The sequence below is a fragment of the Vicugna pacos genome, chromosome 1, assembly GCF_048564905.1.
Source record: "Vicugna pacos chromosome 1, VicPac4, whole genome shotgun sequence".
Taxonomy (NCBI): domain Eukaryota; kingdom Metazoa; phylum Chordata; class Mammalia; order Artiodactyla; family Camelidae; genus Vicugna; species Vicugna pacos.
The window spans coordinates 51,828,116-51,839,725 of NC_132987.1; the positions used below are offsets into that span (position 1 = coordinate 51,828,116).

Consider the following 11,610-nt stretch of genomic DNA (forward strand, 5'->3'; position numbering starts at 1 on the left):
AGTGTGGTAGTAACAGGAGGCAGTGATAAATACTAACATGTATCCCAGGCTTCACATATTACACGAGACTAATAATGGCTAGGAGAAATCTTAGAGAACACTCGCTCTTGCCTCTTTAGTGTACTGGGGAACTAACTAAGACCCAGAGATAGGGGAGTGAACATAAATTGTACTTTATGAGAACTGAAGAGACACTTGAAAATGTAAATGAAGATCAAGCCACTGCATGACCACACTTGTTTATTTGTCAACAAACACCACACCTGCAAATCAGACCTTCAACCACTCCAGACCAACCTGGCCCTCACCATGAAGACTCTGTGGTGCAATTTCAGAAAGTAAGCTCACTCCATTCTGCTACTCACAGCTGCCTCTTGCCTTAATATGGTGTTTTCTGAATTGAGATACACATGTGGTAAAGAATATACTGTATATTATAGGAAAATATAACTGGTATATCAAGTTCATGAATTCACCAAGATTATTGTTCAGGATAAGACTATAGTTAATGTATCAGTGGCATTCCACCTTAAACAATGCATTTTTAATTTTAAGTATAGAATTCAGAGATACCTGTGAACCTTCTACATAGTCAGACTTACACTTGAAAATCAATTGACATACTGCAGTAAACTTGCAAAACAAAAACCTTGACTGCTCTGGATATGTATGAAAATTCAAGAGAAAAATTTTATAAAATTTTAAAGACTGTCAATCTCATTAATGTCACGCCATCGATCCGTTTGCTGTTTTAGTTATCTTTTTAAAGAGATGGAGCTCATTGACTTTCACTCAGTAATATTCTCACTCTTCTATCTGTTTTGTAAGAACCTTCAAGTCTCTTCTGTATGTAATCTTCACTCTGCCAAATTGTATGCATGACTTGTGTTGGTGTTAAAAGATAATTGCTCATATGAACATTCTAAATCTTATCTTCCATGGCGAGTTTACATCCATATGCAAGATAAAGTCAAAGGGAAGATCAAAAAAACTGGAACTTTGAGGAACATTGCTTGATCATGGTGAGATAGGTTTTGTTGTCTGAATTACCTTTTTAAAATTTAACTGAAGAACTAGTTGTAAATATTTTAAACCTTATTAAAGAGACACTTAAGAAAAAGGCCTCAGATTTCCTGTTCTGGCAGTAAGAAGAACTAAATATTCTGAAAGGTCCTCCCACCATAAAAACAAGTAGATCCTGGATAAACTATCCTTTCTTCATTTCTGAATTTGTAAGAAAAGGGGGGTTTTTCAGGATACTCTCCAAAAATAAATCTCAAAAATGCAAAATGATGAGCAGTAATAAAAAGGGAAAGGTAGACTGGCCTAAAGATACAAGCCAGTATTAGAGCTTTGGTGGCTGAACTAAGCCTTGGGCTAGAAGCAGGTACAAGAGTTGAATTTGAGAGTCCCACATTAAGCTGATATTCTCAAGGGGAATTACAATGTTCCAGGTCAGTAGTCTCCCTGTTTCCTCGCAAAAGCACAAATAAATGTTTTCTGGAGAAAACCATCCCCATCTTATTGCCACAAGATTCCCACAGATTAAGAGCAAGCAAATATGAGCTAAAATCCAAAATCAGACAATATGCATGTAAAGAAGACACCATTATTACAAATCATTTGTAACTACAAATATTCAAGTCTCCAAGGAATTAATATTTTGGAATTGTCAGGGGGTGGAGGTGGGGAGTATAGCTCAATGGTAGAGTGTGCACTTAGCATGCCTGAGGTCCTGGGTTCAATCCCCAGTACCTCCATTAAAATAAATAAATAAATCTAATTACCTCCCTCCAAAAAATAAATAAATAAAAATTTTAAAACAGTAAAAAATAAATTTTTTAAAAAAGTGAAACCTAAATATTTTGGAATTGTCAGACAGAGAATATAAAATTTCTATAAACTGTTCAAATAATTAAAGATGTTTTCAGAAAATGAGTACTGTTAAGAGACTGTCAAAAATATTTTGCATATTTGAAAAATAAAAACAAAAAGAACTTTAGGAAATAGAAAGTATAATTATTGAAAAAGAAAACTTAATGGATGGTTTAGATTTTGCAGATTAGATGTGAGTGAAGAGAGAATTAGTGAAATGGAAGAAGTATCTGAAAGAAATATTCAGGATCCAGTATATTGAATAAAAAGAGAAAAAAGACAGAGATTGAAAGTTGTGGAGGGTAAAATGAAAGACTAAAATACATCCAGACATAATTCTAGAGAAGAAAATAGAGAGAATGGCAGAACTGCAATATTTGAAGAGAAAATGATCAAGAATTTTCTAGAATTGATGAGATATATAAACTCATAGATAAAGGAAGTCAATATATAATAAGCAAGATAAATAAAAAGAAATCCACAAAAACACACATTATAGTGAAATTGAAGACTACAAAAGACAAAAAGATTTTAAAAGCAACCTGAAATAAAAGAAATGATATTTAGACTCTCAACAGTAACAAAGAAAGCAGAAGTTTGGGAAATAATAACTGCTTGATTAAAAGAAATTAACTGTCAACTTAAAATCAAGTACTTAGCAAAACTATCTTGCCAGAAATAATTTTTAAAAAAAGACATTTTCAATTGAACAAAAATCTAGAGTTTGCTATTAACAGATCTTCACCATAGGAGCTTCTAAAGAATGTGCTTCAGGAAGAAAGAAAATTATGGCTAAAGGAAAGTCTGAAATGCAAAATGAATAATGAATAAATTGATAAAGATGTAGATAATTTTTAAATGACATTGTATGTATAAAAAAAAGAAAGAACAAGAAGGAAGGTTAGAGAAAAAAGAGGAAAGAGTGGAGGAGATCTAATTTATAGTGTTTGAAAAATAAAGGATAGAACTAAAGTTCTAATCTCCAGTAGCATTGAGAGATTGATCAGTCTCCATAGTTTGATTTTGATTCACTAATCAGAAGTAAGTAGCTAGCTGATGGAAGGTGTTCCAAGATCCTAGCATTTTTCAGGAGCTCATTTAACATACTAACTTACTTTAAACTTACTTAAATTTAAGTTAAATTTCATGTATGATAAAATTTTAATGTTAATTACTAAAAGATTATAATACGTTATTCTTACCTAGTAGAGGGGAAAAATTTAGTTAAGAAAAAACTTTAGCCAAAAAAACTGAATTAACTTTAAAAAGGCAAAGGAAGGAAAGAAACAAATGAAACAGATAAGGGAAAATTTACATTGATAGGAATAAGTCCAAATATATCAATAATAATAATTAATATAAATGAATATAATACACAATAAAAGAAAAAACTCCATTTGTTTTATCTACCTAAACCATTTATTATAGTCATACCTAAAGTATATAAATGTAGAAAGGTTATAAGAACAAAGAGTTAAAAAGAAATACCAGACAAATACCAAAACAATGCAGAGATCACCACACTAATAGTACATAAAAGAAAATGTAAGACAAAGAGTGTTATTGGAAATAGAGAAGCTTACTATGTAATGATAAAAGTTTTCAGTTCACTATGTGATTATAACAATTTTAAACTTGGATGAACATAATAAAATTGCCTCAAAATCATCATAGGATATGTTAGTACACCTCCAGTAATTATTAGTGGTCTAGAATACAATAAATTAATATGGATAAAGAATATTTAAAGAACATATATAACAAAATTGCTATAATTAATATAATATTAATATAATAACATTTTAAATTATATATCTTACAACTAGAGAATACACATTCTTCTCAAGCTTACAAGCAATATTTCTAAAATTCCACACTTAACTCAGCCATGAAGAAAGTCTCAACACATCTCAAAGAATCAGCATCATAAAGACTATATGTTGCAGCAACAATACAATTGAAAAGAGAAAGGACACTAATACAAACTTGATGGAAGACTTCAAACCACACATTCAAGAAGTCCTATGCAACCTAATCAGAACAACTACAAAGAAAAGCAGAACCAGCATATCAGAGCAAGAGCTAAAAACCAAAGACAAGAAGCAAATTTTAAAAGCAGCCCAAAAGATCTATTATCATCAAAGGGACAACAGTAAGATGAGTAGCCATCTTCTCAACAGAAACCATACAAGTCAGAAGAAAATGTGCTAGAAGAGAGTAACAGTAACCTAGTTTCCTATTTACCAAAAATATCCTTCAGAGATACAAGCAAAATAAACAGATTCAGACATACAAAAATTGGGTGAATTCATTCCTAGCAGACCTGCTTTAAAGGAAATGCTGGGGAGAAGGTATAGCTCAAGTGATAGAATGCATGCTTAGCATGCTTGAGGTCCTGGGTTCCATCCTCAGTACCTCCTCCAAATATAAACAAATAAATAAACCTAATTACCTCCCCCTCATTAAAAAAAAAAAAAAACTGCTAAAGGGTGTTCTTCTGCCAAAAAGGCAAATAATCCCAGATGGAAGCTCAAAGGTGCAAGAACAACAGAGAGAATATAGGGCTAAATATAAACGAATCTTTCCTATCTAATAAGAATATTGCCTTATAGAGCATTAAATGTATACATTACAGAAATAATAGCACAAAAGGCAAGAGAAAAGTAAGTAGAGTCAAAGAGCAGATACGAAGCCTTTGTATGTAAGACAGTGGCTCTCAAAATGTAGCCCCTAGGTCAACATCATTAGCATCTTAATAAATCATTAGGATGCAGATTCTCAGGCCTCACCCCAGACCTGCTAAAGCAGAAACCCAGGACCCAGCAATCTGTGTTTTAACAAACCCTCAAGGCAATTCTGAATCCATGCTCTCAAGTTTGAATGCATGCTTAAGTTTGAGAACTACTAATTTCCATATAAATTTAATGATTCAAGTAACATGCTGTTATCTCTTGAGTAACCACTGTGAGGTTGGTAGTTCTGTCCCCTTTTTCACACCCAACATTGATGTGTGGCTTCTCTCTGTTTTTCTCAGTCTGACTGGAGGTTTGTTAATTTTACTGCTTTCCTCAAATAACCTGCTTTTGATTTCATTGATTTTCTCTGTTATTTTTGGTTTCCTATTTCACTGATTTCTGCTATATTTACTTCTCCCCATATTCTGCTTTAGGCTTGATTTTCTCTTCTTTTTCTATTTTTTTAAGGTAGAAGCTGATAAAGGACATCTACAAAAAAAAAAAAAAAGTACATTTAGTATCATCCTTAGTGATAAAAGACTGAGTACGTTCCCCTTCAGATCAGAAACAAGACAAGGATGTCCACTCTTACTGCTGCTATTCTGTATCATAATGGAGATCCAATGGAATAAAGCAATAAAAGAAAGACAGAAAAGGCATACATATTGGAAATAAAGAAATAAGCTTTCCTTTATTTGCAGAAGACATAATTTTCTATGTAGTAAATTCTAAAGAACATACCAAAAAGACTAAAGTATGAGTTTTGCAAAATATAAGATCAAAGTAAAAAATATCCATTGTATAATAGGAGTGAACAATTGGAAATAGAAATTTAAAAGCAGAATTATTTACAATAGCATCAAAAAAAACATGAAATGCTTAGGAATAAATCTAACAAAATAGTGCAAAACCCATCCACTGCCAAGTATAAATCAATGCTAAGAAAAATTAAAAAGCTAAATAAATGTACTGAGTTCACAGACCAGAATATTCAGTATTATTAAGGTATCAGTTCTTGCCAAATGGATTCATAGATTCAACATATTCCCAATCAATAGCCCTGCTGGCTTTTTTGGTAGAAATTGATAAGCTGATTCCACCTTTTATATGGAAAAGAGAAAGACCTGGAATAAGCTGTTTCCTCACCAGCCACCAACAGAGTCCCTATACCCAAATTTCAAACTATCTCATGGTTTACAGCTTTTCCCCAACTAAATCTATTTGTCCTGTACTCATTGCTCAATCTATTGTACATTGACCGTATAAAATCACATTTTATTAAGAGCAAGGGTTAACATTAATATACTCCAATAAAATAACTTTCCCATCTTGATTGGCTTGTTGGGAAGAATCAATAAATTCATACTTAAATATGTGAATTTACCATATAATCCTTTTTTAAGAAAATAAGTGTGAATCTGTATTTTCTCACTCATAAGCAATGGAAGTAATGAGTGTATGCTTTTCCATATTTTTCGCAGTAGCTTCTGTCACTAACATCTGCTGCTCTAGTTTATATGATGTTCATGTGAAAATATATACCAGTTATTGTAAGCTCTAACAAAAAGGAAGATAGGTAGAGCATGTGTGAACAAAAACCTTAAAATATGAATAGCAAGAACTTATTTTAAAGCGCTACCTTTGTCACTTTCTGTTATGACTAAAATTGTGTTCTCCCAAGATTCATACGTTGAAACCCTAACCCTCAGTGTGACTGTACTTGGACCTGGGTCCTTTAAAGAGGTTATTAAGATTAAATGAGATCATGAGGGTGGGACTCAATCCAATATGACAGTTGTCATAAGAAGAGGAAGAGACACCAGGGGGTCTGGTAAGAAAACGCCATGTGAGGACACAGCCAGAAGGCATCTGTCTACAAGCCAAGGAGGGAGCTCTGCCTCAGGAGAAACCAAATCTGCTGACACCTTGATCTTGGAGCTCCAGCTTCCTGAACTTTGAGAATATAAATTCCTATTGTTTAAACCACCCAGTCTGTGGTATTTCATTATGGCAGCAATAGCAGACTACAATATAGTCCATCAAACATTTGCCTCTAATTTTTGCTTTACCTATTTCTGTGGATGTTTCTTTAAAATAATTAACCAAAATTCATGCCATTTGACCTCCTCACCCGGTACATTCCACCACCATTTGTTTGATCCAGTCATCTTTCCACCTCCTGTGTATGGCATGACTCCAAAGCCTCCCAGAAATTCAGGGTTGGTTTCTGCTGCATCTATTTGATTAGCTCATTTTGCAAGTTTCTGGGTCGATGCAGACCATCACAAAGCCCACTTGGCCAAGGGACAGAAATCAATAAGGAGGGAGACAGCAGGAGCAACGGGGGTTGGGTTCAGAAATCTTGCCACACAGTGCGCTGGCTTTGTTGAGCTTCATGGCACAGGCCCATGTTCTGTAAACTTTTCATCTGCACACAAATTGCATTTCACAGCGATACTAAAAGGGTGGGTTACTGATGCTGCATGTGGGAGGTATGTGCACAAATCCTGTTATCAGATAATAGGATTACCATGCATGCCTCCTGAGCATGCTTTGAAAGTTTACTCCTCAATCTGCATATACAGCCACAGGCCAGCCATTTTACTGCACAACAAATAAAATTGCTGCCAAATTATTTTTAAAGCCACCATTATTTTCCTCATTATTTCCATCATCGTTTCTGAGTTGAGCTGCAGCAACAGCCACAACCAGATGGGCATTTTCTTCTTCCCTCTCACATCCACACTGACACACCCAACCCACCCAAGTAACACCAATCTTTCTTACTATTTGTTCTGAAGCCCGCAGGAAATTATGGGCCTTAAAGAAACTAAAGAGAAAAATTAATGGGAGAGAAAAAGAAAAGAAAATGCCAGGTATTTTAGCAACATTGATGAGGTGTTGTCTTCAAAATTTACAACCATAAATTTCTTTCAAATAGTCATTTGCCATATGTGTTGTCGTTGGCTTTGATTTAACCTTTTCACTAAGTCTTAGGTTATGGACAGCACAGGTGCAGGTTCAAAAATTTCATGTGCATGACTTCTGCCCCCTTGTGGTTGGGAAGACCTCATAGTGGGCTCCAGCTTCATCACCAGAGGAAATTGTTCTGGGTGGAGAGAACATGATCCAGAGGGCTGTGGTGATGGTTGATCACAAAGTCCTTGAACCAACCATCAGAATGCCCTGATCTGTCAAAGGTTTTTTTCTCTCAAATGTGAATTTATTTACTTGGAAATTATTCAAGGGATACAAATGAATCTCATTTATATGAATGTTTAATGAGTCATTTTTACTATAAATTATAAGAAGAGAAATACAAAATAAATACACAATTCAGTGAATTATATATCTGTTTCAGATAACATATCAACACTTGCAATCTACAGTATCCTAAAATATCTAGGTTGTACAGTTACCTCTTGTACAAGATGAGCCTGAGGAGAAACTGTGAGACACATTGTGAAGGAAAAACCGGGCTGGTCTGACAAGATAACTCATAAGTCTAGGAATGTGAAGGAGAGGCTGGGCTGGTCTAACAAGATAACTCACAAGTCTAAGTATTGGAATACTGATCTGAGTTCTGCTAGACTAACTTGTAAATCTAGGTTAATTAGTGTTGGTTTGCTGTTTATGTTTTTTGCTAGCCAGCTGGATTTTCAAAGATACATATCTGGCTTTGGAATGTTGGTTTGCTGCCTCCCTGCCTCCACTTTTGTGATGATAATGCTGCTAAAGCTGTTCCATGCCTATTGGCCGAATACCCCAAGCTTGTACTTTACCCTATAAAACCTCATGTGCACATCTTGAAGGTGCTCAGAACTTCGGAGCAGAAGCCCCTCTGAGCCCGCCGGCGTAATACATCTGAGTACTCCAACCCTCCGAGTGGTGCTTGTTTCTTGACTGGCCTGTCGTTTCCGTAACAACATAACATATTATTCAGTACCAACAACCACAGCTCCCTTTGTGCTATCCCTTCAAGACCCTCATGCAGTCCTTTGACTGGACAGACCTTCTCCTTCAGCTGCCCTCTGCCTCCCAAGAGGGATCCTTGTTTGTTCCATATTATGTCCACTCATCCTTCTTTCTCTACCTGCCTCAGAGTTTGACTTTAAGTCTGTGTTGTAAAAGAAGATTCCACTCCAGAACCCTTAGAGGTGTCACCCTGTTGTGATCATCAGTGTAGGTGTGGATGCAAATAAATGTTACTCACTACCTTCTTGACCCTGGCCAAACCCTAGGACTGCACTTAACCCTCGCCTAACAACCCTCTTGAATTTTACAGCAATCATACCCTTGCTTTACTTTATAGTTTTCCAATTTGGGGCTACTTCAGTTAATCCTGCTATAAATAATCTTGTACATGTATCCTGGTGAACATAAGCACACATTTCTTTAGGGTATATACTTAGGAGAGGAACTTCTGTGTCAAAGGTTGTGCAAATCCACAACACTACTGGGTAATGTCAAACAGTTTTCTCGATTGGGTGAATCAGTAAACCACCCTCCACCCCACAAAAAGTATATGAAATTTCCGATTGTTCTATGTCTTTTCCAGCACTTCTTATGGTTAAAGTTTAAATTTTACCCAATCTGATAAGTAGTTGTACCTCACTGTAGTTTTAATTTGCATGATCTTGATTACTAATGAGTGTGGATGTCTTTACATAATGTTTATTAGCCATTTAGACATCCTCTTTTGTGAACTGTCAGTTCAGCTCTTTTCCATCTTTCAATCAGGCTGTCTGTTTTTTCATATTGAATTGTAGAAGTTCTTTTTATATATGGATGTGAGCAATTTGTTAGATATGTTGCAAATGTTTTCTCTTCTCTGTGACTTTCCTTTTCCTTCTCTTAATGTGTCTTCTGACACATGTAGCAAAATTTAGCAATCTTTTTTCCTGTGCCTTATTTTAAAATATCTTTCCCTAGCCCATGAGCATGAAGATATTCTCCTAGATTATCTTCAAAAAGCTTTGTTTTTTATTTGACACTGAGAACTACTTTCTGCTTGTCATATTGTTAATTATGAGCCAGATTTCTTTCCTTTTTTCTTTCTCTTCCTCTCCTCCTCTTCCTTCTTCTTTATTTTTGTTGCTGGTGGTGGTGGTGGTAGTGGTGGTGGTGGTGGTGGTGTTTAGTCATCAGATCCATAAACGTGGTACATTTATGAAGTTGTCTTTACTTTCTTTCAATAAACTTTATAGTTTTCTTCACAAAGGTCTTGCACATTTTTTTTTAATTTATACCTTGGGACATGACTTCTTAAGCTATTTTGACCCCCTTTCTAACTATTGGTTGTTGATATATGGATATACTGTTAATTTTTATATTGATTTTGTATCCACTGCTCGATCTGGTTATTAATTCTAATAATCCATGATTACTTTGGATTTTGTATGTCAAAATCATATCTTCTTTAAATAATGACAGTTTTGTTTCTTCCTTTCCAAAGGTGTGTTTCTTATTTCTTTTTCTTACCTAATGGCTCTCACTGGTACTCAGCTAGAATTCTGAATAGAAATAGTAATAATGGGCATCCTTGTATTTTTCCTGATAGTCTGATTTGTAACTGTGGGATTTTAATTTATGGAGGTGACTAAGTGATGACATGAAGGTTAATGCTATTGAAAGAAGAATTTATTACTTTCATTTCCTGGAAGAAGGGGGCACATTACATCACACATGAGGAGCACCAAGTGTGGTCAGGAGACAGAGTAGGAAGGAGGGAAAAGCTGAGACCCAGAACCCTTATTGGAGTTTCTGTGGGAAAGACAGGGCAGAGTGAACGGTTTAGGGTTAGCTAATAAGTGGTGGACTTTGGCCTATGGGATCATCTCCAGCTACCTGGTTACTGGCCCTGGGATGATTTAGGCCAGGGGAAATATTGGATTAGTATGTGAGCATTAGGTAGAGGAGGTGGTTGGCTTGCACATGAGAGGCATGCTCCCAGGTAAGTTATTTACTAATTTTAGGAATTATCTAGCCCTGGGAGGCCAGCCTCTCCTCAACCAGCAAGATTTTTAAGATGCCAAAATATCATAAGATATAGAAAATATAAAACATGATTAATACACTGATCTCGAAGGGAAATCTTCCAATGTTTAATTAGTTCTCTGTTTTGTTATTTTAGATGTTCTTTATCCTTAAAAAGATCTTTTATAATCCTAGTTTTTCAATGGTATTTTTTCCTAGTTATGACCAAAAGTTGAACTTTATCGAATGTTTTTCCTAAATCAGTTGAGATGATTATATGACTTTCCTCATATAATCTGTGATATGACTATTTACACTTATTCTATAAATAATGAGCTTCTGATATTAAGCTATATTTTTATTTCCTAAAATAAACCCAATTTTACTCTGTTTTATATATTGTTGAATTTGGTTTGTTAAGATTTTGTTAGAATTTTTGCAACTATATTCATAAGTGAAATTGGTCGGTATTTTTCCTTTGTGTGTGTGTGTGCAGTACCTATTAGATACCAGCACAAGATTATGCATGCTATAGTTTCCTGAAATTAATTGGAAAATGTACCTCAGTTCCTGCTCCTGAGGTTCATAGAGCTACTTATAACCTGCTTACCCATTTAACCAGTACTTATTGAGGACCTACTATGTGCCTGGCCCTGTTCTAAGCTCTGGAAATTCAGCAGTAAAGCCCTGCCGTCATAGCGTCGACATTCTAGTTGGAAAAAAGAGATGACAACAAGTAAATGTATCTGAATAGAGTAAAGAAGTGAACTGTATAAAATCCTGGTGAAGGGTTTCTTCAGCAGGTGAAGCAAGTTCAAAGGCCCTTAAGCAGAAAAGAGCAGGGAGGCAGACTGAGTAAGATGGGGGCAGCAGAGGTGCGATCACAGCAGCCAATGCCAGATGGCATAGGGCCTGGTAGGTTTTATTCTAGGTGTAATGAAAAGCTCTTGTGTTCTGAGCAACAGAGAGATTAGAAATGACTTCTATTTGTATTAAATTGCTCAGGCTGCTTTATGGAATAGAG

At 35.3% G+C, this 11,610-nt stretch overlaps 1 non-coding gene across 1 annotated transcript; it reads left to right on the forward strand.

Annotated features, from left to right (window-relative positions):
• Positions 1-1,688: 1,688 nt before the first annotated feature.
• On the forward strand, positions 1,689-1,760 carry TRNAL-UAG (transfer RNA leucine (anticodon UAG)). The gene has a single exon. It is a non-coding gene; the product is annotated as a tRNA-Leu (tRNA).
• The last annotated feature ends 9,850 nt before the right edge of the window (positions 1,761-11,610 follow it).